Source organism: Giraffa tippelskirchi, chromosome 14 (genome assembly GCF_054371585.1).
Source record: "Giraffa tippelskirchi isolate mGirTip1 chromosome 14, T2T-mGirTip1v1.2.pri, whole genome shotgun sequence".
Taxonomy (NCBI): Eukaryota; Metazoa; Chordata; class Mammalia; order Artiodactyla; family Giraffidae; genus Giraffa; species Giraffa tippelskirchi.
Window position 1 is genome coordinate 12774322 of NC_137288.1, and position 10679 is coordinate 12785000.

At 58.3% G+C, this 10679-nt stretch overlaps 1 long non-coding RNA gene across 2 annotated transcripts in view; it reads right to left on the reverse strand.

Moving 5' to 3' along the window:
• Positions 1-2161: 2161 nt before the first annotated feature.
• LOC145534295 (uncharacterized) overlaps positions 2162-10679 on the reverse strand; it is a 28636-nt gene continuing 20118 nt past the window's right edge. For both annotated transcript variants that reach the window (XR_014074430.1, XR_014074431.1), the window contains exons 2-3: positions 5722-5915; positions 2162-5094 (exon numbers count right to left, since the gene is read on the reverse strand). This is a non-coding gene — a long non-coding RNA (uncharacterized LOC145534295). The remainder of the gene's footprint in view (positions 5095-5721; positions 5916-10679) is intronic.

Consider the following 10679-nt stretch of genomic DNA (forward strand, 5'->3'; position numbering starts at 1 on the left):
CCGAGAGGTCACTCGTGGAGCCGCCCTAGCTAGGCCGAGACGCCAGATGTGGCTGCCCTGCTGCTTCACGTCCATCTCCGTGAGCCATGCCCAAAAGGCACGTGAAATCATTGAGAGCAAACAGCGCCCCCAGAAAACGCAAAATGATCCTCCTGAACCCCACACGGCCGCCATCTTGGTGGATCCACGTTAGAGGTCGTTGGTAGGTATCCCCACTTGATGCCTGAATAGTACTCACACGGACTCGATTTCTTTTCGCTTTTCCTGGGTGCCCTAGCCAGAGAGATCACGTGGGCCGGAGAGCAAACACAGAACAGAACAGAGCCCCGAACCACAGCCAAGTCGAGGGCGTGCGGAACCGCAGGAACTCACAGAGCCTGTGAGGGGACCCAGATGGGGAAGAAGCGTCCGTGCTCACGTATCTCTGGGGAGGTTGGAAGGGGCGCCCGCCAGCGAGGCAGGTGCCGCGCGAGTGGCCGGAGACGTTTCTCCGTGGGATCTCTCGGGGTGTCGCAGGGTGCCGGGTGCAGGGGCACCCTGGGAGGCCCGGTCCACCGAAAAGCCCGAGAAGTCTTCATGTGGGGCAGGCACGGAATGGTTTCTTGCAGGGCCGGGCGAGGAGAATTCGGGGGCCCATACCTCCAAGCCCCACACGTCTCGAGAGGGTTCCACGTGGCATTCTGAAAGGCCGGGCGACGGAGGGAAGGGGTTCGTGGCTGCGGACAACGCCTGGCTGGAGGAATTCTTTGTCTTTGGCGACGGTTCACCCCGCAGGTCAGGTCATGAGGTTCCTCGACACCTTCCACGGGGCGGATGTTCACAGGAGGAGTGGGGACGGGACGGCGGACTCGCAGGCGACCCTCCTGTCCCCACTGCTCCCCTCCCTCCAGCACTGGAGTTCGAATCTAGATGGGCCTCTGACCGCACACATCGCTGGGTTTACATCGTGCCGGCTTCACCTTCGATTCTCACAAACTGGCACTCTTGCTGCTGCTAGAAGTGTCCTAGAGAAGAAGACATCGGGTTCCGTACCAGATCAGCTTCTTGGACGTGGCCCTCTGGAGCCCGTGGCTTTGGCTTCAGGGGAAGCGCGCTGCCTACGGTATAGCCTGGCCCGGAAGCTCATCCGAGGATTCCTAAGGAGTTCGCGGGCCCCGAGGATTCTGTTTCCGAAAAGCGTTTTCTGGAACCGGGCGACTTGGGAGAACGTGTCACTGGTGTGGAAAATGGAAGGCCGCTGTCAGAGGGTTCAGTGACCTTTACGCTCCCTCCTTTCACTTGAAAGGCGTCTTCTTTTTTCTCCCCACCCCGCCCCCCAACCCCCCAACCCCCCGCAGCACACACACACCCGACAGCTTGCCTGACCGTTGTTGCTGGGGAGATGAAATCCCAGGAGACGGGAGGCCAAGTCTCTCTCACACCCCGGGGCAAACGATAGGAACGGGTCCCCAGCCGTGTGATGTCTCCGTGTCTCAGCACGGCCGACAGTCTCCTCCTCTTTCTAGGTGCTCCCGTTTCCTCCACCCCCCACCCCCCCACCCCACCCCACCCCACCCCACCCCACCCCATCCCATCCCAAACTAAGGGTTTAGTTTAATGCCAAACTTCTACAAAGAAATAAGCAAATTTTTGTGCAATGTCCAGTTATCTCTTTCTAGGTTGATAGACTGATCAATGCCATGGTTAATTCCCACAGTAAGTGGATGCCACCCTGTAAATCTTCTTGGCTCATTGCCTGCCACACCTGCTCCATTGCTGGTTAGGAGTAATTTTGTAAAACATGAAAGATAACACAAAATGGACTGATGACTCTGAGAGAAGAATTGTAATTGGAGGAAATTTCAGGACTGGCTCTGACAGTGCCTCCCGGAAAAAGTAAAACTCATACAGAGAGTAGAAAAGTGGTTACTAGGGCTATGGGGAGAGGTTGGTAAAAGGGAACAAATGTTCAGCTATAAGATGAATAGAGTCTGAGGATCTAATGTAAAACACGGCAATCTTTTTGACATGTTTTGTATAAATGAAATCTTATGAAGATAAAATCTAAGTGGGAAAGATGGAGGGAAGAAAAAAAAAAGAAGGTGAAATATGTGAGGTGATATGAATTAACTGGATGAGGAATCCTTTCACATCGTAAACACGTGAAATCACCACAGTCATATTTCAATTTCTTGCAATTTTATATGTCAATTGTACCTCAAAAAAGTTGAAATTTTAAAAAAGATATTACAGGATCTATGAAAAACCGTGAAGATTGTGTCTGGCTTGATAACATTGAGAACCTAGAACTCAGGCGATCCAAAACGTCCCCCTGACTAGTAGAGTGTTTGTGTCATCGGTTACTCAATTCTGAATTATCATAGGTTCCAGAATTGTCGGTTGGATGCAAGATTTCAAAGCAGCCACATACTGGAAAACTTAGTTTTAATGAGTTTAGTTCTATTCTCTCAAAGTGGAGAGCTCTATTTAAAGATGATACTTTACGTGGACTTCCTTGATTTTTCGTACGTTGGATCAGAGACGGATGTAGTGAGATACCATGAAGTAATTCCCTGTTTTTCTCTTTATAATTTCCGCGACATGATCCTTCTAGTTAGTAAGAAACATTTGTGTTGCCTTGAAGAGAACTAGATTATTATCATAATAATGGAAAGGGAAAGTAGTAGGTTTATGCTTGGCCCTCTTATATTTAAAATATACCTTTTTGGCTACAGTGTGAGGCACGGGAGATCTAGATCCTGCAATCGAGGAAAGAATCTGTGCCCTTTGCAATGGAAGCAAACTGTCTTAATCCCTGGAACCCTAAGGAAGTTCCTCAAAAGAGACGGTTTGCGACTAGGTCAGAAATGATAGTCTTCAAAGGCAATGCAATCCCTTTGACTTCAAAGGAACAAAATTTACTGACTGAAGAAAAGCCTCTGGGTAATACGAATGAGGAGTCTCTGACCTATGAGCAGCACATCAATACTCCTGTTGCCGGCAATAGGAGTAAAGAGGACATCCCATGACACAGAATGACCTGTCCCAGGAGAGAAGCCCAGGTTCATTCTGCCTGAGAGGAGAAGGCGGGCCGAGTGATGGTCTGGGAAGGGTTTAGAGACTCAGGGTGAGGGCACATGGCTACGCTTGCCGATGCGGGGTCAGATTCCCGATGAGATGAGACGACACGGCTCACCAGCATGGTGGGGCCGTCAGGAACCCCCTCGAATCTTGCAGACCCTCTGCGACCAATGAGAGAGAGCCAGGCACCACTGCTCAGGGGCACAGCTTCTGCTCTGCTCTTGGCAGGTCCCGGTCACCTGCCACCTTCCTGTCTCCAGCAGAGGTAAAGTGAGGCCCAAATGCCTCCTGAGGATCTTTGAGCCCAGAACAGAAACTCTCTTTTTTTCGGTGGCCTGGAGTGTCACAAGCAATCCGAAGGTGAGCGGAATTAAATGCAAGTAGTCAGAATAATGGTGAGAACAAAAGGAAATGGCAAGTCATTGTTAACAATCCATCTTGGACTTAAAGTTTTGTGAAGAGAGAGACGGAACCTAGCTTCAGAAGGGGAGGGAGGTCCCGCAAGGTCGAATGAGGCCCACTGGTGGCTGGGGACTCATCTGGAGGAACTTCTCTGAAGAAGGGCCTGGGATCCATCTGAAAGCGGGAGTGAGAACCCGGGCCCGGGAGTGAGCGTCCAGAGCTGGAACGAGAGCTCCTGGGAGACTGACTCGAGCGCGGCTGGTTTCCGGGGCACCCACCTCCCCTTCTCCTCAGCTGATGCCCGCAGGCTGGGTAACGGCCCTTGAGGGAGAAGCCTTGGCAGAAGGTCTCCCCATGGAGGGAGCCCACAGGTGTCTCAGTCTGTTAGTGGCAGTTGCTCGTTCTCTCGGGCTGCCAGCCCATCTGAGCTGTTTCCGTTGGAGGGAAAATCGGCCTGAAGTTATGCCTGAGGCCCGGGCTCTCTTATTATCAAATTAGGCGAATATCCGATACATAATGTGAATACCTGGCCTACTGCCATGGAATTTCTAAATATCCGTGTGCCGAAAGCTAACTCCACCCCCACGTGTGCAAGCTAATTCAGGGGAACTCGCTCGTGTCTGACCCGTGTGGTAGTAGTGGTGAGAGCAGGAGTGGATCGGGAGCGAAAGGACCAGGTGGAATTTCTCGATTCAAATCCATGAATCTCTGAGGACTTCGTGAGCACGTTACACTTGAAGTGTCATTCCTGGCCTGAGAGGGAGCACGAACAGTACTTTTCTGACGGCTTCATGGAGACGTGAGACAGGAGTCGAGATCCACAGTATGCAGCGAGCGGTATCTTTGCTTATAGGCAGATCCAGAAAAAGCTATCAGCTCACTCTTGGTTCTTTCAAAGCATGTATTAGCTGTGTGGTTGCCTGATATGTGAGTGCCGTCCACCTAGACTGTACGTACACGCACCTCACGCACCGAGTATCTGTCGGCCTTGTAGATGAGGAGGTGGCTGAGCGGCGTTTGCGCAAGTGACTGGGTTTGAATCTAGACAGCACCCTTTGCTGTGGGCTTGGTGAAGTGCAGGTCCTCAGTACACGGGATTCTCATCCTTCCTGGCCTGTTTCTGGCTCCTCCTTACTATCTGGGTTCCACAAGCCTCATCTTTAGCAGCACCGGTGTGCTCTTACCACAAACCTCCGAACAGCACGTTCTTTCAAGGTGCCTCCTCGTCCTTCACCGCTGGTGCTGGGCTCAGACCGTCCCCTGCCCCACGGCCCTTTCCCGGGCCTTTCCTTTTCACTCTCCCGTGGCTAAAGCTCTGACCCGTCCTCCAAGCGCGAGGCCTCTTCTCACTATTTCGCATTCCAGGCAAGCCTACTTATTCTGGGAGTTATTCCCCCTTGATACTTTCTGTCTATAACCAGGACCAGGACCAAGCATACAAATCTCTTTCCACGCAACCCCTTCTTGACGCTCAGCTCTGCCGGGCGTGTTGGTGCTGACTCTCGTACGGATGGTGAGTTGACAGGTGACCGGCGACGGGCGAGCTTTTCATGAACCACGTGGAAAGTATGGTTGGCAAGCCTCTGACACAGATTCCCCCATGGGAAAACATCGTCACCTCCTGAGACAGTCCTGGGAACAAAGTCAATGAACAGAGGATTCAGTGCTTCCGGACACATCGAGTGCTTGTTGCAGACACAACCTGCCCCCAGAGCATCCAAGATCAAGTGTGAGGAAAGGCCTAGGAGTAGCGGGACCGGGGACTGAACAAGTCGGCTCTGCTCCTCTCCCGGCTGCAGTCCGAAGAAACGCCAAACAGGATGCCTCTTTGTTGCCATCAAGTGTCCAGTTCTAAACTTTTGTTAACAATGTATATAATGTTAAGGAGCGGGAGAGCCAGCTTTACTGAAACTTGTGGATCATGCACTTCTTATCCCTGCTACTGTTTGATACAATTAGAGTTTCAGAGCAGCCTGTTTTCCAGCAAAGATACTATATAACCCAAAGGTGCGATTTCTAGTGCCACCTTAATTTCCCCAGTCTCTGGGTACGAGAACTGAACCAAATGTTCTCTAGTATACTTTCAGGGACATGACAAGCTATTCGGATCCTTCCTGATAGATGTTCTGAAAAAGAACTACTAGCTGCAAGAACTAAATCTCAATTTCACCTCCGGCAGAGGAGAAGCTGCGTTGCTGGCAACAGTTAAAATAAACACTGTATCTTCCCAAGAATAGACTGGGTACCCCCAGCGTTTACCTTGAGGCTGCAGCGAGGAAGACTAAGTCTGCCCCTGAACTAGGTCCGTTTCTTTGACTTTAACCTTTATACGTGATTCCTGATATCTTCAGTTTCCGTATGCTGCCTGTAGCCCGAGACGTACAGGGCGCACCCCTCGTCAAGGCTCGGATTTCAAGAGTCTAATACATTTCCATTCAGGTACAGATAGCCATCTGCAGAATAGAGAATAATATTTATCTCGTTGGAGCGCTGCAGGAATATCATGACAGGACACGTGTGGCCCCGCGCGCCCCCAACCACAAGCCCAGATCTCCCGTCTCCCCTCCGAAACCTCCCCCTCCCCCCCCCACACCCAGCCACCGAGGGGGGCCCGGGGAGGGATGGCGGTCTCAGCCCCGGTTCCGAGAGGTCACTCGTGGAGCCGCCCTAGCTAGGCCGAGACGCCAGATGTGGCTGCCCTGCTGCTTCACGTCCCATCTCCGTGAGCCATGCCCAAAAGGCACGTGAAATCATTGAGAGCAAATAGCGCCCCCAGAAAACGCAAAATGATCCTCCTGAACCCCACACGGCCGCCATCTTGGTGGATCCACGTTAGAGGTCATTGGTAGGTATCCCCACTTGATGCCTGAATAGTACTCACACGGACTCGATTTCTTTTCGCTTTTCCTGGGTGCCCTAGCCAGAGAGATCACGTGGGCCGGAGAGCAAACACAGAACAGAACAGAGCCCCGAACCACAGCCAAGTCGAGGGCGTGCGGAACCGCAGGAACTCACAGAGCCTGTGAGGGGACCCAGATGGGGAAGAAGCGTCCGTGCTCACGTATCTCTGGGGAGGTTGGAAGGGGCGCCCGCCAGCGAGGCAGATGCCGCGCGAGTGGCCGGAGACGTTTCTCCGTGGGATCTCTCGGGATGTCGCAGGGTGCCGGGTGCAGGGGCACCCTGGGAGGCCCGGTCCACCGAAAAGCCCGAGAAGTCTTCATGTGGGGCAGGCCCGGGATGGTTTCTTGCAGGGCCGGGCGAGGAGAATTCGGGGGCCCATACCTCCAAGCCCCACACGTCTCGAGAGGGCTCCACGTGGCATTCTGAAAGGCCGGGCGACGGAGGGAAGGGGTTCGTGGCTGCGGACGACGCCTGGCTGGAGGAATTCTTTGTCTTTGGCGACGGTTCACCCCGTAGGTCAGGTCATGAGGTTCCTCGACACCTTCCACGGGGCGGATGTTCACACGGGGAGTGGGGACAGGACGGCGGACTCGCAGGCCACCCTCCTGTCCCCACTGCTCCCCTCCCTCCAGCACTGGAGTTCGAATCTAGATGGGCCTCTGACCGCTCACATCGCTGGGTTTACATCGTGCCGGCTTCACCTTCGATTCTCACAAACTGGCACTCTTGCTGCTGCTAGAAGTGTCCTAGAGAAGAAGACATCGGGTTCCGTACCAGATCAGCTTCTTGGACGTGGCCCTCTGGAGCCCGTGGCTTTGGCTTCAGGGGAAGCGCGCTGCCTACGGTATAGCCTGGCCCGGAAGCTCATCCGAGGATTCCTAAGGAGTTCGCGGGCCCCGAGGATTCTGTTTCCGAAAAGCGTTTTCTGGAACCGGGCGACTTGGGAGAACGTGTCACTGGTGTGGAAAATGGAAGGCCGCTGTCAGAGGGTTCAGTGACCTTTACGCTCCCTCCTTTCACTTGAAAGGCGTCTTCTTTTTTCTCCCCACCCCGCCCCCCAACCCCCCAACCCCCCGCAGCACACACACACCCGACAGCTTGCCTGACCGTTGTTGCTGGGGAGATGAAATCCCAGGAGACGGGAGGCCAAGTCTCTCTCACACCCCGGGGCAAACGATAGGAACGGGTCCCCAGCCGTGTGATGTCTCCGTGTCTCAGCACGGCCGACAGTCTCCTCCTCTTTCTAGGTGCTCCCGTTTCCTCCACCCCCCACCCCCCACCCCCACCCCCCCCCCCGCCACCGACCCCCGCCCCCAGCAGCCCTGCCACCCCACCCCAGACCCGACCGCCCGGCCCGGCCGCCCGGCCGCCTTTCCTTTCCGGTGTTTGTGGCCAGTTATTTTGAAATCCATGTTCTCCTGACCTCAAGCGCACTTTCCCCGCCCACCGGCGCATGCTTGTGTTTGTTGTCGTTGGACTTGATCACGGTCTCGACACAGGTTGACTTTCGTTTTCTCTTGTTGGGGGTCCGAGTGTCTCCTTCTTTTCCTTTCTTGCTCCTGGGCTTGCGTGTCTGTGTCTGTGTCTGCTTTCGAGAAGTCCTGCTTTGTTCTCCGAGCAGCGCTTGCCTGGTTTCGCTTTGCCGGTCGGTCCCTCCCTCCCTGCCTCCCTCCCTTCTCTCTCTCCCTCCCTCCCTCCTTCGGGGGAGGGGGCCCGGGGGAGCCCGGGATGTCACTGGTGCCCCTCTCTCGGCCGTCCCCGCCCCGAGCCCCGCCGCCCGCCGGCGTCTCCGTGGAATGTCCGCCCACCAGCCTGGAATCGCGTGGGTGGGGGGGGGAGCGCGTCTCCTTCGTGGCAGCCTCCTGGGGAGCTATTTCCCAGCTCCTCTCCCTTCCTCTGCGGCCGGGGTCGCGTCGCGTCGCGTCTCTCGGAGGCGGCGGCTCCGAGCCGAGCTCGGGCGTTTGGGCGGCCGGCGCTGTGGCGTCCTCGGCGGCCGGCGACAGCGACCCGTCCTCGGGACATTGGAGCCGGTTGTCAGGAGCCACCTGGCGGCCGCTTTTATAGTGTCCCTCCCCTCTGGAGCTTCGGCGACCTTCAGGAGGGTTGTGACTCAGCCGCCGGGCCCGAGGGCACAGCTCTCAGAGACCGGCTCTGCTGGCAGCGACAGTGGCGGTGGCGCCGAGGCCTAGGGACGTCCTGCTGTCGCCGGAGATTGGTTCTCTAGGTTTCTGAGGAGGGTGGCCGTCGCGGCGGCGGCGGCGCTCCAGAGCCGGGCTCTGGGGTGGCCTGACCGGGCCTCCCTCAGGAGGGTTTGCTTTTCGCCCTCAGGAGGGTTTGCCTTCTTCTGCCAGGAGGGTTGGCTCCCGCCCTCAAAAAGGGTTTGCTGTTCGCCTTTTCAGAAGGGTTTGCGTCTCCCTTCAGGAGGTTTTTGCTTTCCCGCCCTTTCAGGAGGGTTTGCCACCCCCGGAGGGTTTGCTTTCTCACCCCTCCCCAACTCCCTGAATCACGGCCAGGAGGTCAGGGACCGGCTCGAGCCGTCCTGGGTGCCCCGGACAGGACGGTCTGGGGCCCCGGGCGTGGTCCCTCGTTGGGGCCCGCTCGTCTCGTGGGAGGCGCCTCGCCGGCGGGTCTCTCTTCGTTTTTCTCTTTGGCAACTCGAAGCCAAACCCCCGCTCGGAGACTCGGACGGACGGACGGGTACACCTACCCGTGCGGGCGAAGGGGGAGGGCGTCCCCGGCCAGCTCCCTCCCCCTTGGCGTCTGCGCCCCCACTTCGCCCACCGGGCGCCCCCTTCGCCCCCCTCCCCCCCCCCAGTCGACCAGATGACCCCCGACAGCTCCGGGCCTGGTGTTTCTGGGGTAGTGCTGGGGACAGGTGGCGGTGCCAAGGTGCCAAGGTCCCTCCCTGCCAGTCGTGGGTGGGCCCCGCTGTCGGGCGCTGTCATTTTGTCGCCCGAAATGGGCCTTTTCTGCCACCAGGTAAGTGCCGACACGGTCTCTCTCGGCGTCTGCCGCCGAGGACTTTGGGCCTCTGGACGCACGCGGGGCTCTGGGCCTTTGGGCCGCCGGCCTGGGCCTGTGCGTCGGCTCCCGCGTGGCGTGTCTGGCAGACCCGACCCGTGGCGCCACCTCCGGTCTCTGGGCGACCCGAGGGCGGCGGGGCGAGGCGCCGTGGGTCTTCTACCCTGTGTGACCCCCGCTGCGGGCGCCCGGTGGTGGCCGGGACGACCCCCGCTCTGTAGGCTCCGTGCCCCGTGTCAGGCAGCTCCTCCTCCTGGGGTCGTCGGCGGCTGTCGCCTGAGGTGAGGTGAGGTGAGGTGTGGCGGGGGGAGGCGGCCGGTGAGGCTTAAAGCGGGCCCCTCCGGCGACTGCCCTCACCGTGCCTTCCCCCCTCCCCCTCGGCTCAACGGATCGATGTGGTGTGGTCGTGCTCTCCCGGGCCGGGCCTAAGCCGTGCCGGACGAGGGACGGGCGTTCCTGGTGAACGTGTGCGGTCTTCTCGGTCTGTCCACGGGGCCCCTCGCCTGCCTTTCCCCCTGCCCGTCGGGGAGGGTGAGGAAGGCGGGAGGGTGGGTGCGGCCTCCGGCCCTGACTCTCGGTCTCCTGCCCGCCCCCCCTCCACGGGGCGTCAGTGAGGCCGTCGGTCTTCGGACACAGCGGACGCTCTCGCTTCGCCTTCTCGGCGCGTGTCCCGCGAGCGGCCCTCCCCGCGGTGGGGAGGGCTGTGCCCGCCGCTGCGCCGCGCGCCCCGCGTGGGTGGGTGAGCGTGCCTCGTTTGACCCTCGGTGGTGCCCCTGGAGCGCTCCAGGTCGCCCCCTCAGGTGCCTGAGGCCGAGCGGTGGTGTCGTTTCCCTTAACCCGGCGTCCTCCTCGGGTCCCCCACCGCGGTGGGGTGTGTGTGTGTCCCGCGAGTGGCTCTCGTTGGGGGGAGGGGTCGAGACGGGAAGAGAGGCGTGCCTGTTCCCCTCGCCTCTTCCGTTGGGGGCAGGTGCTGCCTCGTCGTGGAGGCACGGGCCGTGCTCCGGCCCCGACCGTGCACACGCTCCCGTGTGGTCGTCCGCTTACCTGTACCGCAGACCCCTCCCGCCCAGTCGAGGATCGGCGGCTCGTGGAGCGCCTCCGTGGGCCCGAAGGAGAGACGATGGGGTGAGGGACGGCGCGCCCTCGGTGAGAAAGCCTTCTCTAGCGATCCGAGAGGGAGCCTCTGGGGTACCGGAGCCCCCGGCCGCTGCCCCTCCTGAGTGCGCAGTGTAGCCGCCGTGGCGACTGCCAGAGCACGTGGGCAGAATCCCCCCACCTCTCCTCTGTGAGGGGGG